The following is a 14,180-nucleotide window of genomic DNA, read 5'->3' as shown; positions in this document are numbered from 1 at the left end:
TGATATTAAAATTTTGGAATTTTCCTTCCCTTGGGATTGTTAGGGGTCAGACACAGAGGTGAATGTAGAGTTGTAATACCGGGTTCAACTGAAACCAGTACTTCCGATGTGAAGCATAAATTTATGTGTAAAAATTCACTAAAATTATAATAAATAGTAGGTTTGAACCTATAGTTTTAAAAATACCATAGGTTCATGGCAAAAATTATTTAGGATTAGCTTAAATTCTGCATCCGCCTCTGGTCATAAACATGATGCAGGTCTTCAGAGTTTGCAGCTGGAACCTGGCCTTGCTAGAAAGTCCGAAGCGTTGAGATTACATACTTAAAGAAGAAATCTTATATTTACCAAGTCTAAGTTTTTTATTGTTCATTTCTCATCCAAAGTTTGGTGAAACTAAAAGATGTTTTTCTTCATATGAATATAAGTTTTAATTTTGAAACTCTTAGATAACACAAGTAAACTGCATATTAAACTAGCAAAGCGTAGAAATAATCACCAATGACAAAAAACCAAGGCCAAATGTTTATATTTACCAAGAATCGATTGCTTTTTTTTGCCCTCAAAATAAAGTTCATGTACACAAAAAAAAAAAACTCTTAGGGCTCGTTTGGTACGATGGATAAGGAATAATTAATCTCGAAATTATATTTGAAATGAGTTTATCTCATGTTTGGTTGGAATAAAATTAGGGTATAAACTAGTTACATTCAACTACATTTTAAGTTGTTATGCGAGCAGTGAGTTTATTCTGCGTGAATTACTTATAAGCAAGCCAAGAATTAGATACAATAATCAGTATACATGTATAACTTCTAGTTTAAAAGTAAATTAAAGTTAAAATTTATTAAGAATTCTCACTAGATAATGCTGTAATGATTTTTACTCTGATTGAAACAAATTTTATTTTTATTTACTAAAACAAGGTGCTTACCTTGACAGATAATTTTGTCATTTTAGGTGCCTTAATTTAGGGGTGGCAAATGGGTAGGTTAGGTTGAATTTGGGCGGGTCAAGATGAGTTAGGTCAATAAATGAGTCATTTTTCAACCCAGCCCAAAGTGTACTTGGGCTAAGATGAGTTGGGTCAAGATGGGTTAAACAATAGGTCATAACCCAACTCGTCCAACTTGAGTTTTAAGACCATGCTCATATTGCATAAACAAAGCCTTTTACCTTTTATACGCCTATGTATAAAATATAAATAAATACTATTATTATTTTGAGAATCAAAATATATTTTCTTAAATAACAAATTAGTATTTAAAATTTGTAAATTGAAAAATATCTTTTATGTTATTTCTAAATAAGTAAATTTCACCACAACTCAATTACAAATTATTCATATTTACATTAAAACTTAAATACCTTGGTTCTCATTTTTTAAACTTAGATACAAAAACTAATGATGAGGCAACTAAGTAAATTTCTAGATAAGTTGGGTTGAGATCCCTTTATTTTATTTTGGGTGAGTTTTATAAGTTGTATTTGGGCTACTTCATGGGTCAGAATAGGCTATAAAAAATGATGGTTTAACTTGGGCTCAGCCCAAATAGATCCATAAGCTAAAATATTTGTAGCTCAACCCATTAATCTCTGGGTGGTTGGATGGGTTTGGGCTCAAATTGTCACCACTAAATTAAAAGCATAAATAACATAACTCAAAATGAAAATATACTTAAGAGAAATTTTCACAAACCACTATTGTTTAGTGGTTATTAGCTATATGTAGCTACCATTTACTATATTACTTCCTATAGCTATGTTTTCAGTTGTTATAAAGTGTATTCGATGTATTTAAGCTACTGTATGAATACAGTAGCAAAACTCGGCGTAAAATAGGGGAAGTCCAGCTAAGCAATTATTGTATTCGCAAGCTGTATTCGTGAATACAGTAACGTAAATTGCGTAAAAATGGTCTTTTCAGCTGTTTTAAAACGGTAAGTGAATCAATTAACAAAATATTCTCCTAATATAACTCAATTAACACAATTATATCACGCATAATCTTTATTTCACGTTGTAGAAAAGATTTCCCATCCGAAAAATACCACAAAAAAGAGAAATCTCTAGATTTTCAATCCTTCATTTTTTCTGTTGTTGTCGTTCGTGGAAGTTCTGTTTTCAACCAATAAATTTCTAGATTCATACAATTGTATACAAAAATTTGATATAATTCGATTTTATATATGACAAGTTTAACCATGCTATTGCGTCATTCTGGCAAGTAGAACAGTGAGAGTAACTATGTCGATTATTCGATTGAGGGGATACTGATAAAGGAGTATGCGTCGTACAATGATTTGGTTGCTTCAATTTCGAATCAACTCGACATAGATTTGAGCTCAAAGTCCATTAAAATTGAATATAAAGTAGAAGAAAATTGCACGCCAATGGAAATACACAACGTCATGGGTTACAAGGTGTATGTAGAGTTGAAAAAAATGAATAGAGAATTCGAGATGTATCATTTGTGCATAACAACAATTGACAAAGAAGTTGTAGCTAGAGATAGTTTAATTCAAGGCGACCTTGTGCAAATTGACGAAACAAATCAAAGGTGTAATTTTGCTACAGATGATACACTTGCTCTTGACGTTGTCAATTCAGGCGAACCGACTGGGGTGTTCGAACTGGACACGGATTTGATTATTTCAAAAACTAATCAAAGAGAGGTTATGGCTGGACAAGTATATAAGGATAAGACTACATTGAAAGAGGTGATGGAGCATTATGCAATATCTGAAAGGTTTTAATTTCGGGTTGACAAGTTTAATGCTATCAGGTTTGAGTGTTCTTAATTACAATTCGTTGAACATCATGTTATGTAGTTAGAATTTTTTGTATATTGTATTCATGGTAGAAATTTTAAATTGTATTAAGATGTATTTAGATATATTTGGATATTTTTACATGACTTTCACTGTTGTACTTATGAATGTGTTATATATTTCAAATACATCTATTCATCTGTATTTTACTGATAAAATATTCATTACAGTGACTTTTGCTGTTTGTTTTCAGATGTATTACGCGTATATAAATGTGTATATATATATATATATATATATATATATATATATATATATATATGTAGCAATTGAGAATTATTATTAATGTATTTTTTATGCATTTATACTGATCATATATATAATGATATTGTAGCTATACATTATTATGTATATCATAGGATTGTGAATAGAGATTTAAGGCTTCTAGCATTAACAAATCACAAATGTTCAAAGTGAGAGAGTTCAATGATAAGCATACATGTTCGTAGAAAGGATAAGGTGTATGATCATCGTCAAACAAGTAGTAGTCTTATCGGTGGTATGATTAGGTCCAAGCTTACTAATCATAAGAGAAAATACACCCCAAAGGATATAATTGATGATGTGAAATCAGATTTTAGCGTTGATGTTAGTTACATGTTGGCGTGGTGGGCTAAAGAAAAAGCAATGAATTTTTTGAGAGGTGAACCGGTTGATTCATACAATAAATTTCCAGGGTACCTATACATAATGGATATGACATATCCTGGTTCCCACATTAGAATGGTAAAATCATCAAAAAATGAGTTCATGTATGTATATATCTTTGTATGCCTTTATAAAGGGGTTCGATCATTGTAGACCCATTGTGGTTGTGGATGGCAGCCACCTAAAATCGGCATACACCGGACATTCGTCTCGGCCAGCACGTTGGATGGTGCAGGTGAGTATGGGGATTATAATAAAATTTGTTAATTCTACTGCCTATTCAATTTTGAAATACATATTTTTAATATGTATGCAATTGTATTTACAGGTCATAGATTGCCACTAGCATATGGTATTATTGATTCAGAGAATGATGTTGCTTGGTCGTGGTTCTTTGAGCAATTCGAGGAAGCATATGGTGAGAGGGAAAATATGTGCATCGTTTCAGATAGGAATGAGAGCATCATCAAATATGTATCGAGAGTGTATCCAACGATACCATATTTTGCTTGTATATGGCATTTATAGAACAACGTATATAAGAAATTCAAAAAGAGTCATTCAAAGTTGAGCGAGATATACTTCTCGATGGCAAAAGCATACACACAGGCTGAATTTGATAGTCTAATGGATAAGGTGGAGAAGGTAGATATTAGGGTGAAAGAATGCTTGGAATTAGCTGGATACGAAAAGTGGGCTAGGTTGTATGCACCTGTTAATAGGGGATGGACCATGACGTCAAATATAGATGAGTCAATCAATGCCGCACTTGTTTCAGCAAGAGAATTGCCAATATACGACTTCCTCGAAGAATTTAGGAAGATGTTTGGACGTTGGAATTGCAACAATCTGAAAGAAGCTTTACACATGTACACAACACTGGGAAAAAAATACCAGGAAATGCTTTCTTTGAATGTGGCAATGTCTACACGTATGACTATAAGTATTTTTTTAAGTCATTGTATCATGTATTTAGCCCTGGTACAAGATGTATTTATTTCTGATTCTAAGAATGGATTCAAATATGAAATGCTCATTGTATTATAACAGTTGTGCATGTTTTCTATTTTATGAAATTTGTAAAAAACTGATCATTATATGTATACATTACTTGTTTATACATTTGCATTTCATTGGTTGAATTCAATAGCTTTATTTCTAATCAAATGCATTTCCTAAGCAGATAGACTATATGTTACTGTATTCATTAGTTAAAATGTCATCAACTTTAATATTCTGCCAGCCTAAATATAGACTATATGAAACGGTATTCAATATATTTCATTGTATATCACTGTATGTCTTTGTATTTTATATATACATATTTTTATTGAATTCAATATATATGATTGTCGCGCTATCTTTTTTCTCGCGGAGTCCGGGTTTTGACATTTCTTGGGAACAACTCATTTTCTTTTGAGAATTGGGTATGAAATTTGAAGAGTCATCACCTAACGGATTTAAGGTGCGTTAGGGCACCTAAAGAAAATAACTCATAAACCGATTTGTGTTACCCGAGATTGGGTAAGAGCTCGAAATAACCTTGAGGGGAAGGTGTTATGCACCCCTCGGGTCCACAACGGTGGGCCCCGGCCAAACTCGAATTAGGTGAATTAATCTTATAAGCAAACAAAGCAATTTAGACAGATAGATATTTTATTTTAAAACAAGGGGTAAAGAGGGTCCTAGGTTTTTTAGCCTATAGGATCACTTTTTTGCAATGCTTGGTAATCGTTCCCAAATTGGGGTGCTACACATAGCATTAGCGCACATGTCATCATATCCTTTACTACCCGATTACCCTCTCCATAATGGTTATATAAGTGATTCTAATTAAACGTACTCTATGCGTGCATTACCTGTCCCTTACTTATGGTCCCGGAGGTGTTTAGGACTTCTAGTTAAGGTGGATCTAGACTCTCCTATAGTGCTTAAAAGGAGAAAATCTAAGCGACAAGCAAAACAAATAGGACTGTCAGATAAAGGAACAGTTAAAGGCTCACATTTTACCTCCACAAATAAGCAGGCAATTATACGTCTCAAACAACAGTATTTCAGACACTTTATAGGTCCTATAGCAGGATATCTAGGTGAGCACAAAGTAGAACATATGTAGTGTTTTTATTAAAGCGAGGCATAATGTACTTAATCAGTTGCCTACTGATTTAGGACTAGTTTAATCTGAGCAGTTCACAAACAGTTAAACAAAGCACAATTTTATAATCTCAAGATTTTAGTCGTCCTACATGCTTCTCTAGGCGCGGATCAGAGATGTTTTATGAATATGATAGCTAATCATTAATCAGAACCACAATAAACCAGTAAACGATTTTAAGCAGGCAATTTGGTTCAGTAGGTCCTATAGGCATGCTGTCTAGGTGTAGAAACTGATTTTAAACTTATAGACATGGTATCTAGATGCGGGAACTGATTTAAACCTTATAGGCATGTTGTCTAGGTGTAGAACTTATTTAAAACTTATAGACATGGTAACTAAATGCAGAAATTGGTTTTAAAACTTTATATGCATGGTATCTAAATGCACAAATTGGTTTTAAAACCTTATTTGCATGCAGAAACTAATTTAAACCTTATTTGCATGATATCTAGAATGCAGAGCTGATTTTAAACTTATAGGCATGGTATCTAAATGCACATAAGTAAACAAACATCGCAGCAACCTATAGGCATGATTTCTAAATGTAGGAACTAATTTAAACTCTATAGGCATGGTATTTACCCGTTCCCAACAAAATACATATAAAAATCCCTCCCAGTTTTACTAATATCCCCAATATCTGTTTACAAAGAAATTATTATTACAAACCAAATATAAATAATGAATTATAGAAGTGAAACTGCTAAAACTATAGGGAGCCTGGATAGGCCCAAAAAGTAAACCTGGAAGAACCAGGCCTTCAACCAAGTATGAATATGCCAATATTCTCATAGTGCACCCAATGGTATCCTGATATGTCAAAGTTCCCAAGGGCCTCCGGGAGCCCGGGCAATGCTCACACCAGAAAACTTTTAAAGAAACCTTTTGTGAGCAAGTTTGGAGAGCCAACCCCAGTATGTCAAAGTTCAGAGGAGTCTCATGGACTTCTAGGCAATGCTCACACTGGAGGGGCAGGACTCTAGATGTTCTAAGAGTAGGAGTTGAAAATAGTATATAAAAATAGGAGACAGTTTTGTTTTTAGAAAGATAGTTTGGGTTTCAGAAGTGCATAGAAGCAGATTATCAGATCACAAGAATCACAAGCAGCACACACTTAGTAGAAGGAGTTCAGCACTGAACTCCATCAATCAACAACAGACAAGGCAAAGTTTCACATGGCCTTAATCCCTTAGCTATTACGAGGTGATCATACAAGTAGACATTGGTCATAAGGCAGTATGCTGGGGTCAGATAGTCATACAGGAATGCAATAAGGTTGAGAACATAGAAATCATGAATCAATCAGGAGTTTGTTAGGGATGAGTACTTAAAACAAGACAAGGAGAACAAGCTAGTTAAGAAATAAATAGACATGGGTCTAATTTATATATAAACAGACATGTAGACATGTTGAAAGCAGGAAACACATAGGTTTAATTAAACATAAGTAGACAAGATGAACACATAGGTTAAACAGAAGTAGATATGCTGATAACAGGACACATAGTTTAATTGAATAGCAGTAAACATACTGGTTAGGAACAATAAATATAAAGCACGAGGATCTAATGAGATAAAAGTAGACATGTTGATAACATGACACGTAGCAATAAACATGCTGATTAGGGAAACACATAGGTTTAGTTAAACAGAAGAAAAGACATGTTGATTATAAGGAAACACATAGGTTTAATTGAATAGCAGTAGTGGAGGCATACCAATTAAGAGATAGAAATAGAAGAGTGAAGCAAACAGGGTCCAAAGGTCTAGCCCTAGCTTCCAGCCGGCCAGAGAATGCAACAAACAAAAAGTAGAAGATTATGATAGAGGAAGAGAGCAAGAACTTTGTGTCTTTCTATGTTTGTGTGCTTGTGTGTTAAAGAAAAAGAATGGGGATTATATAGCATTGAGTAGAGTAGAGTAAATAAGGTAAAGCGGTTTAAAGGTTTGCAAATAAGGCAAAGAAATAATCAGTCAATCAATTTAGGCATGCCAGGGCTAATCAATAGGCAAAAATTATGGGATTGTATACAAAATAACTTGGAATTGAGGTCTAAATAAGGTAAGTGGTAAGTCTGATAGCCAATTAGAGTCAGAACACTAAAAATCTGGCAAGTAACAAGGCAATTAGTCACAAATAAGGTAATACAAGTAAATTAGCGACCAATCTGGAGTTGGTAAGCCAATCAACCCACAAATTAAGCTAAGCAGGAACAATTAAGGCAAGTAGTACTAGTTAGGAGTCCCAAACTAAAGAACGTAAATAAAATTACAGGAAGTAATCACATCAATAAACAAAGCAAATTTCAAAACCCCAGGCAGTGTAGGTATTCAGTCGATTACTCAAGAATATCGGGCAACTATTGGAGCGAACAATGAAATAACTAAAAACTAAAAATGGAACATAGTTACGCAAGAATCAGTGGAAAAAAAGAATCAAATACATAGGAATTTTCTAGAAAAGTTTCGCAGAAACAGACGAAATGAAACCCTAGTTCTCAGAGAACATTAGGGTCGATTAATAATGAGAAAAACAGAAGATCTTTAAGGAAAATATCATGGAAACTCGAAATCATTTCAGGTTCAAAGAGATCTAGATTAGGAAGCAAAACCCTAATCTAGAGGGATACTAAAATCGATTAACAATAAAGAAAACAAGAGATTTTTTTTAAAAGAAAGTTACTGGATAAACTCAAAATCACTCCAGATCTACAAAGATCTTAATAGATTTATGTTGAAAGATGAGGGTTTTGAGAAAAAGGTCGGGGTAAAGGAAAAAATCTAACCACAACCACAAAACCGACGATACTCACAACATTGACGAACACAAGGCGGTGTTCATAAGGAAAGTTGTCACAACCCTAAACCCAGATCCGGTCGTGATGGCACCTCTCGTGAAGACAAGGCCAGCCGACACACTCCCAAGTCATTTTAAGCAATTAAAATAATACAAATTAAGTCTTTAATATAATAATAATCTCAAAATAAAGGTGAATACTACAATTTGCAGAATAGACATAGCCCGACATCGGGGTGTCACCGGTCATGAGCATTTACCAACCGATTTAAAACAGGAAGAGTCTACATAGTCTATTACAGAACTAAAACAAGAGAACATAAGATAGGGGGAGAAGCACTGGGATGCGAATGCCGAGCAGCTACCTAGTGAATCTCTGAAACCGCTTGAGCTGGAAGAAATCAACACTCGCTAGTGGGACCTAAAGCGCCTGAATCTGCACACAGGGTGCAAGGAGTAAAGTGAGTACTCCAACTCAGTGAGTAATAATAATAAATGAAGACTGAGCGATAAGAAATCACGTAAAGGCACATCAACATGCCATAAAGAAGCAGTATAAAGCCAGTAAAAAAAACAATGAAACAGCGAAAACATATAAAGTCACCTTAGTTCAGTTTAAGCTTCTTTAAAATACCTTTTTAACAGTTAAACAAATAAATGACAGGCAGCTAGAAAAGATAAACACATAAAGAACTGCCCCTCGGGCACAATACCAATAGAATCAGCCCCTCGTGCAATATCTCATATCACAATGGGTACCCGCGCTCACTGGGGGTGTACAGACTCCGGGAGGGTCCCCTTACGGCCCAAGTGCAATATCAAGCCATCTTAAGGCATAATTAGTAGGCTCTCGGCCTCATATCAATAAGCCACCTCGTGGCATACAATCTCAGGCCCTCGGCCTCATAATCATAAATCAATGTATCCTCACAACACAGGCCCTCGGCCTTACTCAGTCAGAATCTCATAAGCCACTCGGGCAACAGTAAAACATGATGCTCAGCCCAAATTATCATTTAGAATATCATTTAATGTGTTAAAACAGAGTAAATACGACTGAGTTACGAAAATAGTAGAATATAGCATGAATGAGTACAAGTATAAAGTCAAAATAGTGAGGAAATATCAGTAAAAATCCCCTAAGGGCCCAAATAGTTGGCACGAGGCCCAAATATGGCATTCCGCCCAAAACATGATGGTAGCAAACAATTTTTAGTAAAATACGCGGTAAAACAGTCATTCGGGATGGACTAAGCCATAATCCCCAACGGTGCACGACCCCACACTCGTCATCTAGCGTATGTGTTACCTCAATATAGCACAACGATGTGAAATCCGGGGTTTCATACCCTCAGGACAACATTTAAAATCATTACTCACCTCAATCCGGTCCAAACTCTAGCTCGCGACACCTTTGCCCCTCGAATCGGCCTCAACTCGCGTCGAATCTACCCAAAATCAGAATCACGACGTCAAAATATGCTAAGGGAATGAAGCCCATGCAGAAATAATCAATTTACAATATAAATCCCGAAATTAACCAAAACCCGACCCCCGAGCCCACATCTCAGAATTTGATAAAATTTATATCAATAGATTCCTTATCTCCCCACGAGTTTATACATATCAAAAGTCCCAAAATCGGACCACAAATGGCCCCTCAAATCCTCAAGTCAAGGTCTCCAATACCAAGCCCTAGTTTCCCAATTTTTAACCCTTAATTTCCATTAATCTTAGGCCAAATCAGTGAAATAATGCCATAGGATCGATTATTAGACTCAAAAATCTTACCTCCAGATGATATCCCTTGATTCCCTCTTCAAAGTCTCCCAAAATGCTCCAAAACCGACTTGAAATGGTGAAGAACAACTCAAAAATCGCGAAGGAATGCTTTTATACCTTCAGGCCCAGGCATTTCGCACCTGCGGTCCAGCTACCGCTTCTGCGGTCCAAGACGCCGCATCGCGGTCCTCACTTAATTCCTCAATCTCCGCATCTGCGATGCACAATCCGCACCTGAGCCATCGCAGGTGCAGTTCCTCAACCGCTTCTGCGGTTCCTGCCTTCCTAGGCTCTTTCCGCTTCTGCGACTGGTCTTCCGCACCTGTGGGGGTCGCACCTGCGGTTATAACAGCAGTCCTAAAACTTCAGCTGCTATTTCCAAATTCCAAACTTTCCTCCAACCATTCGAAATCACCTCGAGGCCCTCAGGACCTCAACCAAAAGCACAACCAAGTCCTATACCACTATCCAAACTTGTACCAATCCTCAAAACACCTCAAACAACATCGAATCAACCAAAACACATCGAATTCAAGCCTAAGGTTCCAAAATCTTCTGAATTACGCTTTTGATCAAAAAGTCTACCAAACCACATCCGAATGACCTGAAATTTTTCACACACATCCCAAATGATACAACGGTCCTACTGCAACTCCCAGAATTCCATTCTGACCCTTATATCAAAATCTCACCTACTAACTGGAAAACGCCAAAATTTCAATTTTGCCAATTCAAGCCTAAATCTACTCCGAACCTCCAAAACACATTCCCATCACTCTCCTAAGTCCCAAATCATCTTCCGAAGCTATTCGAACCATCAGAACTCACATCCGAGCCCTCTAACACATAAGTCAACATCCGGTTGACTTTTCCAACTTAAGTTTCCTAAAAAGAGACTAAGTGTCTCAAACCTTTCCAAAAACCTCTCCGAACCCGAGCCAACCAACCCAATCACAAATAGAACTAATAAACAAAGCAATAAGAAGCAGAAATGGGGGAAACAGGGCGGTAACTCATGAAACGATCGGTCGGGTCGTTACATTCTCCCCCTCTTAAACAAACGTTCATCCTCGAACGAGTCAAGAAACATACCTGAAGCCTCAAATATTTGAGGATATCTGCTCCGCATCTCCCGCTCGGTCTCCCGGGTAGCCTCCTCCACGGGCCGACCTCTCCACTGCACTTTCACTGAAGTTATATCCTTTGATCTCAACTTTCGAACCTGACACCCCAAAATAACTACTGGCTTCACATCATAAGTCAAATAATCATCTAAGTGAACCGTGCTGAAATCCAGAACATGAGACGGATCCCCAATATACTTCCGGAGCATAGAAACATGAAATACTGAATGCACACTCGACAAGCTGGGTGGCAAAGCAAGCTCAGAAGCCACCTCCCTAATCCTCCGAAGCACCTCAAAAGGACGAATGAACCGAGGGATCAATTTACCCTTCTTCCCAAATCTCATAAAACCCTTCATGGGCGAAACCTTCAACAGAACCTTCTATCCAACCATGTAGGACATATCCCGAACCTTCCTGTCAGCATAACTCTTTTGTCTCGACTGCGCTGACGAAGCCTCTCCTGAATTACCTTCACCTTTTCTAAAACATCCTGCACCAAGTCCGTCCCCAATAGCCTAGCCTCCCCCTACTCAAACCAACCAACTAGAGATCTACACCGCCTCTCATACAAAGCCTCATATGGAGCCATCTGAATACTCGACTGGTAGTTGTTGTTATAAGAAAACTCTGCAAGCGGTAGAAGCTGATCCCATGACCCTCCAAAATCAATGACACAAGCACGCAACATGTCCTCCAATATCTGATAGCGCGCTCGACTGTCCGTCTGTCTAAGGGTGAAAAGTTGTGCTCAACTCAACCTGAGTACCCAACTCTCGCTGCACAGACCTCCAAAACTATGAAGTAAACTGAGTGCCCCTATCTGAAATGATGGAAACTGGGACACCATGCAAACGAACAATCTCCCGGATATAGAACTCTGCCAACCGCTCTGAAGAATAGGTAGTACACACAGGAATGAAGTGCGCGAAATTGGTCAGTCGATCTACAATCACCCAAATAGCATCGAACTTCTTCAAATTCCGTGGGAGCCCAACTACAAAGTCCATGGTGATTCGCTCCCACTTTCACTCTAGAATATCCATCTGCTGAAGCAAGCCACCCGGTCTCTAATGCTCATATTTCACATGCTGACAATTGAGACACCGAGCCACAAATCTCACAATGTCTTTCTTCATTCTCCTCCACTAATAATGCTGCCTCAGATCTTGATACATCTTCGTGGGACCCGGATGAATGGAATACCACGAGCTATGGGCCTCATCCAAAATCAAATCCTGAAGCCCATCTACATTGGGCACATATCCGGCCCTACATCCTCAATACCCCCATAATCACCAATAGTCACATCTTTGGCATCATCATGTTGAACTCTATCCTTAAGGACAAGCAAATGAGGATCATCATACTAGCGCTCTCTGATGCAATCATATAAGGAAGACCGAGAAATCACACAAGCCAATACCCGACTTGGCTCCGAAATATCTAACCTCACGAACCGATTGTCCAAGGCCTGAACATCAACTGCAAGAGGTCTCTCCCCAACTGGAATATATGCCAAACTCCCCATACTCACCGCCTTTCGGCTCAAAGCATCGGCCACCACATTGACCTTCCCCCGATGGTATAAGATAGTAATATCATAATCCTTTAGCAACTCCAACCATCTCCGCTGCCTCAAATTGAGATCCTTTTACTTGAACAAGTGCTGGAGGCTATGATGATCAGTAAATACCTCGCAAGACACACCATACAAATAATGCCTCTAAATCTTCAACGCGCGAACTATGGAAGCCAACTCCAAATCATGAACGAGGTAGTTCTTCTCATGGGGCTTCAACTGGCGAGAAGCATAAGCAATAACTCTACCCTCCTGAATCAATACGCACCCAATACCAACTCTCGAAGCATCACAATACACGGTATATGAACCTGAAGCTGATGGCAAAACTAACATTGGAGTTGTGGTCAAGGCAGTCTTGAGCTTCTGAAAGCTCTCCTCACACTCATCCGACCATACAAATAAAGCACCCTTTTGAGTCAACTTGGTCAAGGGCGATGCGATAGATGAAAATCCCTGAACAAAACGATGGTAATAACCCACTAAACCAAGAAAGCTGCGAATATCTGTGACTGAGGATGGTCTGGGCTAACTCTGAATCACCTCTATCTTCTTCGAATCAACCTGAATACCCTCACTGGACACCACGTGCCCCAAGAAAGCCACTGAACTAAGCCAAAAATCACACTTGGAGAACTTTGCATAAAGCTTCTACTCCCTCAATCTCTGCAACACAACTCTCAAATGCTCCGCATGCTCCTCCTGACTACGCGAATACACCAGAATTTCATCAATGAAGACTATGACAAACGAGTCGAGATAAGGACGAAACACGCTATTCATCAAATGCATGAAAGCTCCTGGGGCATTGGTCAGCCCAAAAAACATCACCAAGAAATCATAATGACCATATTGGGTCCTAAAAGTTGTCTTAAGAATATTCGAGTCCCTGATCTTCAACTAGTGATATCCTGAACGGAGATCAATCTTGGAGAACACTCTCACTCCCTGAAGCTGGTCAAACAAATCATCAATACGAGGCAAAAGATACTTGTTCTTAATTGTTACTTTGTTCAACTGCCTATAATCGATGCACATCCTTATAGTGCCATCCTTCTTCTTTACAAATAGAACTGGCGCACCCCAATGCGGCACACTAGGCTGAATGAACCCCTTATCGAGGATTTCCTGAAGCTGCTCCTTCAACTCCTTCAACTCCGCTGGTGCCATACGATACGGCGGAATAGAAATGGGCTGAGTGCCCGGCACCAGATCAATACCAAAGTCAATATCCTTGTTCGGTGGCATGCCCGGCAGG

Source organism: Nicotiana tabacum, chromosome 5 (assembly GCF_000715075.1).
Source record: "Nicotiana tabacum cultivar K326 chromosome 5, ASM71507v2, whole genome shotgun sequence".
NCBI classification, from domain to species: domain Eukaryota; kingdom Viridiplantae; phylum Streptophyta; class Magnoliopsida; order Solanales; family Solanaceae; genus Nicotiana; species Nicotiana tabacum.
Note: the sequence above shows the minus strand (reverse complement) of the source record.